The sequence below is a fragment of the Pan paniscus genome, chromosome 14 (genome assembly GCF_029289425.2).
Source record: "Pan paniscus chromosome 14, NHGRI_mPanPan1-v2.0_pri, whole genome shotgun sequence".
NCBI lineage: Eukaryota > Metazoa > Chordata > Mammalia > Primates > Hominidae > Pan > Pan paniscus.
This window is the reverse complement of record NC_073263.2, coordinates 51493138-51505594: the sequence shown is the minus strand read 5'-3', so window position 1 is coordinate 51505594 and position 12457 is coordinate 51493138. Positions and strand designations below refer to the sequence as shown.

General features: G+C 37.3%; 1 protein-coding gene across 6 annotated transcripts in view; it reads left to right on the top strand.

Annotated features, from left to right (window-relative positions):
• The window catches only part of LOC129393639 (uncharacterized), a 168474-nt gene that overhangs the window by 62597 nt on the left and 93420 nt on the right, over positions 1–12457 (top strand). The gene's annotated exons all lie outside the window — the stretch shown is intronic.

Genomic DNA, 12457 nt, shown 5'->3' with positions numbered 1-12457 from the left:
CCAGCTACTCAGGAGGCTGAGGCAGGAGAATTGCTTAAACCTGGAAGGCAGAGGTTGCAGTGAGCTGAGATTGCACCATTGCACTCCAGCCTGGGTGACAGAGCAAGACTCCATCTCAAAAAGAAAATAAAAAGAAAAAAACAAGTTACTTTAAAATGTCTTATAAAATCTGTTTCTTATAGTAAAACTATTTGTAGCTAATGAAAATGAAGTTTTGATACATTTAACAGTATTACCACTAAGAATGCCATCCTTTCAAGTACTCTACCACTGGTCAAATTTCAGAACCTCAGTTTAAAATGTTTGGGGAGGCCAGATATGGTGGCTCATGCCTGTAATCCCAGCACTTTGGGAGGCTGAGGCAGGTGGATTACTTGAGGTCAGGAGTTCAAGACCAGCCTGGCCAACATGGTGAAACCCAGTCTCTACTAAAAATACAAAAATTAGCCAGGCATGGTGGCGGGTGCCTGTAATCTCAGCTACTAGGGAGGCTGAGGCAGGAGAATAGCATGTATGCTGGTGGTAGAGGTTGCAGTGAGCCAAAATCAAGCCACTGCACTCCAGCCTAGGCAACTAAGAGCGAGACTCCATCTCAAAAAGTATGTTTAGGGAAACAGCCGGGCATGGTGGCTCACACTTGTAATCCCAGCACTTTGAGAGATCAAGAACGGGTGGATCACTTGAGGTCAGGAGTTCAAGACCAGTCTGGCCAACATGGTGAAACCTCGTCTCTACTAAAAATACAGAAATTAGCCAGTCATGGTGGCACGTGCCTGTAATCCCAGCTACTTGGGAGGCTGAGGTGAGAGAATAGCTTGAACCTGGGAGGTGGAGGCTGCAGTGAGCCGAGATCCCACCACTGCACTCCAGCCTGGGCAACAGCACGAGACTCCATCTCAAAAAAATAAATAAAATGTTTAGGGAAACAATATCTGAATTAAAATTCAGAACACCTCAGTTTTAAATTATTACTTTTAGTTTTTATATCCTTAGTTCAGCTGTTTGTTTCTTTATGCCTCTAGTATTTGGTGCCCTGTAGTCGGAACTTAAAACTGGCAATCTGTCCTCCAAATCCTTAACAAGACAAAATAAGTAAAGTACACTAAATTTTTCTAAGTCAATTTTATTTTAAATTGAACTTTATTAATTTTATTTTGACCCTAGAATATTAGAATTAGAATCATAGTAAACAAATGTTTTCCTTTACGTTATAAATTACATTTATGTTAATTAACATAAAATAAGTTTCTCATCAGAGGGCAGGTTTCAACTTAGTACAGTAAGTCCTCACTTAAAGTAATGAATAGATTCTTGGAAACTGCAGCTTTAAGCTAAATGACATAGAATAAAACCAGTTTCACCATAGGCTAATTGATATAAACAAGAGTTAAGTTCCTGTAGCCTATTTCTGGTCACAAAGAACATCACCTTCTAAATAAAGATCCAACACATTTCTGGTATTAAACATTGTGAAATAAATGTGAGTTAAACATACATTTAAGAAAGTTTAATAGAAACAAGATCATCATTTACCCAATTTTTGATGAGTCAGCGATGATGGTCATAGTGGTGGTGAGTTAAAATAAGGAATAAATGTTTGTAAAGCAGAAATTGTAAGGAGCACCTTCTACTACCATGTTGTTCAAAAACAAGCAATAACAAATACGGCATGCTTGCTGAGCACTTTCATACTACATCATTTGTTGTTGTGCATTTGTATGATGATTGTATATTTGACAAGTTTTTATTTTGCAGTAATTTACATTCATTCATTTTCCAACCCACTTACTCCACTTTGGGGTTGCAGGTGGCTGGAGCCTATCCTAGAAGCTCAGGATGCGAGGTGGGAACCAACCCTGGATAGGATGCCATTCTATCACAGGGTGTCCTCCTACCCCGACACTCAGCCATACTGAGACAATTTAGATGTGCCAACTAACATAACATGCACATCTTTGGGATGTGGGAGAAAACCCATGCAGACATGGGGAGAACGTGGAAACTCCACACACTGTGGCCCCAGACAGAAATCTCTATATTTTTCCTCTTCAGTGTTAAAAATGAAACAATGTTGAATGAAACATCATTTGAAGATCTGTTTATAACTTTGTTCTCTGGCCCTAGATCTACTGTCTAAAAATTGTTTTTATGTCTTTTCTCTAAGTTGTACATTCTCAGGTCCTTCCACTGTTGCCATAGCATTAATTTCTAGACCATATTTTTTCTAGACCATATTAATTTCTAAACCAATATTTTCTGGATACCCTACTTTGGATCTGTTACATTTTGTTAGTATTCCTTTTTAAATAATTGTATTTAGAATTAATTGCAATATACTTAATGTAGTATAGGTACAAAACACACTGCGTCTATGAATAAAGTTCTATAGTGCAGTCTGATTGCACTAGCTTTTTTTTTTCATCAATACTATCGGGTCATGTTGAGCTGCAGTTCACTGAAACACTTAAGTGTGTTAGAATTTCAAATCCTGTAAATTTAGATTCAGTAGGCATTTGTTGAACACCTGTTCACTACTAGATGTGCTTGTATAAATTTCTGCTGTTTATTTTACTGATAGTAAGTTTAAAATGTAGAAATTGACCAGTAGATTTATTGTACTGAGGATGATTCTATAGTTTAGGAGACATGACTAGGATTTCAATGAGAACAGATTGTAAGGACAGAAATAAATAAAAAGAATTTCTAAATGATTTTGTTAAATGCAATAACAACTTTATGTAGACTACAGATGAACTGATAATAGAGCACATGTAAGAAAATGTCTAAAAAATGTTATTGGAAATAAAATTAGAGCTGTAAATCATTAACAAGGAAAAAACATTAACTTATATATAATTTATTTTTTCCATATTTCTTAAAATATATTAAATTCTAACATAGAAAACCAACTTAAGAGATTTAAAGATTCCCATCTACTCAGATTTATTATATTCAAGTTGAATTATTAAGCAAGACATTTAATTTACTTATTTTGTCTCACCTTTCAATATAACTACTTTTTTTTGTTGGAAGATTATAAGAATGGAGAGTTCTGGTATATTAAAGGCCCACAGCCCAGAATATAAACCACCAGACTTGGAACTATGGTTGTTGTGTAAAGGATAAGGACTGAATGATTCTGTCTTCAGAATATTTTTGTATTTTTTTTTTAGAAGCTCTTTTCTTTGGCTCTACATCTAGCCATTAGGGCTCTTTCTGTATCTGGTTAGGCAAAGTGGCTTTTCTTTCAGCCAGCAAACGTAAAAGCAGAGATTTAAGGGATGGAGTCATGATGATATTTCCAGTGGACTAAGATAAAGGATTGAAGAAATGGCATGGTCTATACTAGTAAAGATTTCCTCACAGCTAGTCCATTTTGAATGGAGAGATAAGTATGGAATAGGGAACCAGTTATCTGCCCAACACAGTACCTAATAATGAGAATAATTTTCTGTATTCAAAAGTTCTTAGTGGTTGTTAATGTCTTAAAAGAGACCATTTAACTGGAATGGAAGTGTTTTCTTTGGAGAAAAGCAGGAAACATTGGATAGATCTTAATTATACAGACCTTGATACTTAGGCAGAAAGTAGAGATTCTACTTAGGAAAGTAGAAATTACTTTTTTTTTTTTTTTTTTTTTGAAACAAGGTTTTGCTCTGTCACCTGGGCTGGAGTGGAGTTCAGTGCAGTGGCATGATTATGGCTCAGTGCTGCATCAAACTCCTGGGCTCAAGTGATTCCTCCCACTTCAGCTCCTGAGTAGCTGGTATTACAGATGCCCAGCTGATTTTTAAATTTTTTGTGTGGGGGTGGCTAAATGATGAGAGCACATGGACACATAGAGGGGAACAACACACACTGTGGTCTTTTGGAGGATAGAGAGTGGGAGGATGGAGAGGATCAAGAAAAATAACTAATGGGTACTAGGCTTAATACCTGGGTAATGAAATAATCTGTGCAACAAACTCCCATGACAGGCCTGGCATGGAGGCTCACGCCTGTAGTCCCAGCACTTTGGGAGGCTGAGGTGGGTGTATCACTTGAGGTCAGGAGTTTAAGACCAGCCTGGCTAACGTGGCAAAACCCCATCTCTACTAAAAATACAAAAAAGTTAGCCCGACTTGGTGGTGCTGGCCTGTAATCCCAGCTACTCGGGAGGCTGAGGCAGGAGAATCACTTGAACCTGGGAGGTGGAGGTCACAGAGAGCCGAGATTGAGCCACAGCACCCCAGCCTGGGCAACAGAGTGCAACTCTGTCTCAAAAAAAAAAAGCAAACAAAAAAAAACCTCCCATGATAAAAGTTTACCTACGTAACAAACCTGCAATTGTACCACTGAACTTAAAATAAAAGTTAAAAAAAAATAATAATTTTTTTTGTAGAGATGGGGTGTTGCTATGGTGCCCAGGCTGGTCTCTCAAATTCCTGGGCTCAAGCAATCCTCCGACCTCAGCCTCCAAAAGTGCTGGGATTATAGGCATGAGCCACCTCGTCCAGCCTAGATACATTCTTGAATATGTAACTTTGGGAAGATTTATTAATTGATTAAGGACTAGGAGGTCCAGCTAAAATGCATTTGGATTTATAAGGTACTTAAATCTAGATTTAAGGTATGAAATCAAGAATGGCGAAGAAATCAATGAACTGAAGTCTTAAAGAATCAATTCATTTTATTGACTAGCTGAATACAAGGGATGATTGACACAAGATGAAAATTGAGTGTTAAGAAAGAATAACAATGGGCGAGTATGAATGATTAGGACATAAAAGGGAGCAAAAGAAGAATGTAAGAAAAAAATGTAAATAGCATATTTATCAAACCTTTTTATATTGCATTTCTTGACTAACATGATATATTTGTAATTTAGTCATACTTAGTATTTAGGAAGTAAAGTCATCAAATAAAATATGAATGTTTGATTTCTAAGAAGTTTAACTTTTTGTATAAGGAAATGATTATAAGAGAATCTAATAGTAAAATAACATTTGGGGGGCTTATATATATAGTGTGACTTTCTGGAATAAATTTTCCAGATTGAAATCTACTTCATACACAGTTTTTAAGCAATCTTTCAGTCATTTTTTCATCAGAAGAAATCAAGGCAGTTTAGAAACAGTAAAACTTTATATTTGCCTAAACTCAACAACTAGGTTTTTTATATTATAAAACAGTCATGTTGGATTAAATCTGATTATTATTTTATTGAATGCGTATTCCTAACACTGAATTTTAAAGCTATCTTCTCTAGTTAATAGAGCCTTTTTGTTTTTAAGTATTTATATTCCAGAAACAAGAATCAAGCAAAAGCACATTTTAATCTTTCCTGTAAATGTTATATATTTGGACACTTTATAAGACTTCATAGTAGGGTAATAAAAAAATTACCATGTTTCGCCAGGCATGGTGGCTCATACCTGTAATCCCAGCACTTTGTGACACCAAGGCGGGAGGATCATTTGAGGCCAGGAGTTTGAGACCAACCTGGCCAACATGATGAAACCACGTCTGTAAAAAAAAAAAAAATACAAACCTTAGCTGGGCGTGGTGGCACAGGCCTGTAGTCCCAGCTACTTGGGAGGCTGAGGTGGAAGGATAGCTTGAGCCTGGGAGAAGGAGGTTGCAGTGACCTGAGATCACGCTCCTGTACTCCAGCCTAGGTGACAAAAGAAGACTCTGTCTTAAAAAAAAAAAAAATTACCATGTTTAGTGAAATTGTCATGCATTTATTTTAGACCCCATAACTCAGGCCTTTACATAAAGGTATTGAAGAATAGCTATTTATAAATTTTCTGTCTGGTATAATACTGACATACTGTGTATTATTCCACTGTCATTGAGCAAGGATAGTCATTCTGTGGCCGAGGCACTGTATATACACAGTTCCTTAGAGTTTCAAGTGCAGAATAGAAGTAAGGCATATTTGGAGGAAGTAATTACCATTACAGATTGTGTTGATGCTGGATTGAAAGTAAAATTAAATGTTCAGAAAACCTAAAGTAACATAGTGCCATACAAGGACATGTCTAAACAACAAACTAGCAAAACCATATTGATGGCATGTATTAATATCTGAATATCCCTATCATGTGAGTAGAAATAGTCTAAACTTATAGACTCAAGGAAATTTTAAATTTAAAATAGTCCCTTTTTGAAGGCATGGTATAAAACCTACTTTGGCAGCCCCTAAGGCGAAGATAAGTGGAAAGGAAAAATCAAACCATACCACACTGGGAGGAGATTATTATTATCGAACACAAGAAAAGAAAGAGATATATCCTCTCTATGTGCCTGGAATTGTTCCACTGAATCTTTCAATTTGTTAATACATTTAAATCAAGAATTTTCATATTTTTTTCTGGAGAATTATAAATATTTTAATAGTTCAAATGTTTCAGGCTTTCAAATATAAATCAGATAGAAATAAAAGGAAAATAGACAAGGAAAAAGTCTTCCTCCATGGTGGTTTGCTAAAACGTCAGTGATAAAATTGCAGTGTTATTACAGATAGCAACAGTATTTAAGAGATAAAATTATGCTGAGATAAATTGTAGCACGTTTGCTGATAAGAATCATGCAACAGAGAGGAAGATTAAAGATGCAGGAGAATATCTAAAGGAATATCCTTAAGTAAGTAAGTGAGGATCAAAGAGAAGGAATTTGTCTTATGAACAGTGAGGGTTCATTGATACTAGAAAGAAGTAAGAGTTGTATGCACACAGATACATGTTATATTTAGTGGGAACTGAGGAAATTTCTGATAGTTTCTGTTTTCTCAGTGAAAGTAAAAATGAAAGGGAAAGTGTTGGAAGTTTGAAAGAAGAGAGGGGACACAGCTGTCTGATGTGTTTCTAGGAGAATTAGAGAATGAATGGACCGAGATTGCCAGAAAGCCCTTAAACCAATTTTAGTTATAAAAGATAATAGTAAAGAAAAATTATCTCTTCACAGATGACACAATCATGTATCTGGAAAACCCTTAAGATTCCACCAAAAACGGTTAGAACTAATGAATTTAACAAAGTTGTATGATACAAAATCACACAAAAATCAGTTGTGTGTCTGTTCACTAACAATGTACAATTCAAAAAGGAAATTAAAACAATTCCATTTATAAAACATCAAAAAGAATAAAATATTTGGGGATAAACGTAACCAAGGAGGTAAAAGACTTGTGTACAGCAACTACAAAAAAAAATTGCTGAAAGAAATTAAAGACAATAAATAAATGGAAAGGCATCCCACATTTATGGATTGGAAGACTTAATATTGTTAAAATGACAGTACTACCCAAAATGATGTACAAGGTGAATGCAATTCCTATCAAAATCCTAAATTTCGTTTAACAGAAATGGGAAAAATTTATTCTCACATTCATATGGAATCTCAAAGGACATGAAATAACCAAAACAAATTTTAAAAAGAAAGTCGGAGGTCTCACTACCTGATTTCAAAACCTCCTACAAAGCATAAAGCTAGACATAGAGATTCATGAAAATAGACCCGAGGGCCCACAAATAAACCCTTGCATATATTTTCAAGTGATTTTCACCAAAGGTGCCAAGAAGTACCAAAGATCCTCATTCAGTAAAGAAAGGACTCTTCAACAGACAGTATTGGGAAAATTGGATATCCACACCAGAAAAGAACAAAGTTGGATCCTTACCATACACCATATACAAAAAATAACTAAAAATTAATTTCTAAATCAAAGACCTAAGCGTAAGAGTTAAAAAATACAAAACTCTTAGAAGAAAACAAAGGGCAAAAGCTTCAAGACATTGGATTTGGCAGTGATTTCTCAGATATGACACCAAAAGCACAGACAAAACAAGTAGATCAATTGGACTTCATCAAAATTTAAAACTTCTGGCCAGGCACCGTGGCTCACACCTGTAATCCCAGCACTTTGGGAAGCCGAGGCATGTGAATCACCAAGTTAGGAGTTTGAGACCAGCCTGGCCAACGTGGTGAAACAACACAAAAATTGGCCGGGCATGGTGGCGGGAACCTGTAGTCCCAGCTACTCGGGAGGCTGAGGCAGGAGAATTGCTTGAACCTGGGAGGCGGAGATTGCAGTGAGCCGAGATTGTGCCACTGCACTCCACCCTGGGCAACAGAATGGGACTCCGTCTCAAAAAAAAAAAAAAAATTAAACTTCTGTGCATCAAAGGACACTATTACTGTGAAAAGTCAGTCCACAGAATCGGAGAAAATATTTGCAAATCATGTATCTAATAAGAGATTAATATCCAGAATGTATAAACTCAATAAAAAGTAAACAACCCAGTCAAAAAATGGGCAAAGGACTTAAATAGACATTTCTCCAAAGAAGATATACAATTGGCCAGCAAACACAAGATGCTCAACATCACTATTCATTAGGGAAATGGAAGTGAAAACCACAATGAGATACCACTTCATTTTCATTAGAATGGCTATTATCAAAAACAAAAACAGAAAATAACATGTTGGCAACGATGGGAGAAGTTGTAAATTGCTGGTGAGAATGTAAAATGGTGTAGCCACTGTAGAACACAGTATGGCAGTTTCTCAAAAAAATTAAAAACAGAATTACTGTAAGATCCAGCAATTCCACTTGGACATATACCCAAAATAATTGAAAGAAGGATTTCAAAGATATTTGTACACCATGTTCATGGCAGCATTATTCATAATAGCCCAAAGACAGAAACAACCTAAATGCCCATCATCACATGAATGGACAAACAAAATGTATACACACACAATGGAAAACTATTCAACTGTAAAGAGGAAAATTTTGTTGCATGCTACAACATGGATGAATCTTGAAAAAGTTATGCTAAGTGAAGTAAGCCAGACACAAAAGGACAAATACTGTATGATTCCACTTACATGAGATAACTAGAATAGGCAAATTCATAGAGACAGAAAGTAGAATGGTGATTTCCTGAGGCTGAAGGGCAGAGGAGATGGGCAGTTAGTGTTTAAGCAGTATCACTTGGGGAAGATGAAAAAGTTCTGGAGATGGAGGGTTGCACAACAGGGCGAACATATTTATACCACAGAAGCATGCACTTAAGACTGGTTAAAATGGTGACTTTTATGTATATTGAACCACAATTTTAAAAATACAATTGACCCTTGAACAATGTGAGGATTAGAGGCGCCAATCCCCATGCAGTTGAAAATCTATGTATAACTTTTGGCTTCCCTAAACCTCAACTACAGATAGCCTACTGTTGACCAGAAGCCTTACCAATAACATAAAGTCAATATCATATTCTATATGTTATGCATATCATATACCATATTAAAGTAAGCTAAAGAAAATATATTTACTATTGATTAAATGGAAGTGGATCATCATACAGGCCTTCATCTTCACTGTTTTCACATTGAGCAGGCTGAGGAAGAAAAGGGGTTGGTTTTGCTGTCTCTGGAGTGGAAGAGGTGGAGGAGGTGGGAGAGGAGGCAGGAAAGGCCAGGCACAGTTGGTGTAACTTTACAGAAATAATCGTAATTTCTGCCTGACTTTTTTGCTTTTTTTATTTTTCTAAAAAGTGTTTTTATATATTAACAATCGTCTATCCACCTTATGCTTTAGTTTCAGTGCCCATATTATAGAAGAGTCCATGTCATAAAAGAAATCAAAAGTAGTCTTGAATAATTGCAACCCTTCTGCCAGACTCTCTAATGTCAGTGCCAGCAGTGTATGTCTGGCACTGCTTCTATGTTGTCTTCCTCATCATCTGGCACTAGTGCAGAACCAATCATCTCGATCAAGTTGTCTGTTAATTTCTATGGTGTGGTGTCTGTTAGCTGTTGAATTTCTCAAAGATCCATATCTTGAAACCCTTCGGCCTTCCCCAACCATACCTTTTTTTGTCATATCCACAGTCTCTTTCATGATTTCCTCGATTGTCTCTGTCATAAATCCTGTGAAGTCATACACATCATCTGGACACAGTTTTCTCCAGGAATGTGTTTAAGACTTGATGGCATTCACAGCTTTTTCTGTAACAACAGTGGCATAATCAGTGGTATAATTCTTCCAGACTTTCATGTTATTCTATCAGGGTTCTCTTCCACAGCGTTGATAGTCATTTCCACAGAGTACAATGTATAATGAGCTGTAAAGGTCCTTATGACCCTAATACAGAGGATGAAATAAAGACATTGTGTGGGGGCACGTAGACCACCTCAGTGCTTTTGGTGTTGAACTTGTGGTTCTGGGTGGCCGGGAGTATTGTCCAATATCAAAAGAACTTTAAAAGGCAGTCCCTTATTGGCAAGGTACTTCCTGACTTTGGGAACAAAGCATTGATGGAACCAATCCAGAAAAAGCATTCTCGTTCATACCTTCTTGTTGTACAACCAAAAGACTGGCTACTGGTGTTTTTTCCCTTTGAGGCTCAGGGATTAGCAGCTTTATGGCTAAGGGCAGCAAACCGACTGCATTTGCACAGAACAGTAGAGTTTGCCTATCTCTTCCTGCCTTAAATCCTGGTGCTTGCTTTTCTTCCTTACTAATAAATGTCCTTTGTGGCATTTTCTTCCAGAATAGGGCATATTTATCAGCATTAAAAACCCATCCTGGGCTGGGCATGGTGGCTCACACCTGTAATCCCAGCACTTTGGGAGGCCGAGGCGGGTGGATCACGAGGTCAGGAGATTGAGACCATCCTGGCTAACATGGTGAAACCCCGTCTCTACTAAAAATACAAAAAATTCACCAGGCGTGGTGGCAGGCGCCTGTAGTCTCAGCTGCTCGGGAGGCTAAGACAGGAGAATGGCATGAACCCAGGAGGCAGAGCTTGCAGTGAGCCTAGATGGCACCACTGCACTCCAGCCTGGGCGACAGAGCAAGACTCCGTCTCAAAAAAAAAAAAAAAAAAAAACCTGTCCTTTCTCCCCAGCGATTTTCTTAATGGTGTCTGGGAACTCATCTGCTGCCTCAAAGCTGCTTCTCCTGTTATCTTGACATTTTTAAAACCAAACGTCTTTCTGAAACTCAAACCATCCTTTGCTGGCACTAAATTCTTCAGCTTAAGATCCTTCACTTTAAGTTGTCTTAAAATGACTTTACTCTTTCTGAAAAGAGACTGTCTATCTGGTATACTACTAACTAGTGTAATAACTGGGACAGTGCCTGGCACATAGTAGATATTCAATAAAATATTTGTTAAATAATTTACAGGCACCTTTTATATTTGAAAAAAATTATGTTTAAGTTTTTATCTGGAAAATGTATGTGATGAGGGGGACCCTGAAGGACAATTCCTTAATATAATTGATAAATACAAATACATGTTATATATTTCTCAAGTGAATGCAAACGGATTTATCTTGGTTACATGTTAAAAATTGTGCAGGTCAGGGTGGGCGCAGTGGCTCACCCCTGTAATCTCAGCACTTTGGGAGGCCAAGGCAGGTGGATCACCTGAGGTCAGGAGTTCAAGACCAGCCTGACTAACATGGTGAAACCCTGTCCGTCTCAAAAAATAAAAGAAAAAGTGCAGGCCAGGCATGGTGGCTCTTGCCTGTAATTTTAGGACTTTGAGAGGCTAAGGCAGGAGGATTGCTTGAGGCCAGGAGTTCAAGACCATCCTAGGCAACATAGCAAGACCCTGTCTCTACAATAAAATAAAAATGTAAAGAGCTGTGCGTGGTGGTGTGCACTTGTAGTCCCAGCTACTTGGGAGGCTGAAGTGGACTGATCACTTAAGCCCAGGAGGTCAAGGCTGTAGTGAGCTACGATCATGGCACTGTACCCCATCCTGGGCAACAGAGTACCCTGAGATGAGAAGTAAAACAAATCCTGTAGCTCTTGATCTTCCTATTCCCTACCTATTTCCGGTCCATTTACCAGGTAAGGAAGTATACTCCTAAAGTTTCCACTTACTCAGATGTAGAAATGAATTTCTTTTTCTCTAAAAGATACGGAAACTACTCTCTTAAAAAAAGAAAAAATAAAATAAAAATTTAAAAAACGTTGTGCAGAAACTTGAGACAATAAGGAGCAGAGTTATATGTGAAATCCAGGTTGCTTAGATAGGAGATTAGCTACATATATTTTTTATTAATGGGAAAAATACTCAGAAAAATTTCATATGGAATGTGACCCTGTGCTTTGTATAAGTAATTAGATATTAGAATGGAAGAGCAAATTTTAGTGCTTTGGTTGTGTACATCACCTTACTATTCTGTAATAGATGTATTGTAACTTTAGCATACTCATTTTAATGATGAGAACATGGGGCAAAAAAGATTGTCCAGGCTTGAATGGTGGCACCACTAGAGTGGTGGCAATTTTCTGATATCTTTTAGAGAAAAGGAATTTCATTTCTACATCTGAGAAAGTGGAAACTAGGAGTTTCTTCCTTACCTGGTAAATGGGCCAGAAACAGGGAATAGGAAGATCAAGAGCTACGGGATTTGTTTTATTTCTCATCTCAGGGTACCAAATTAACTCATC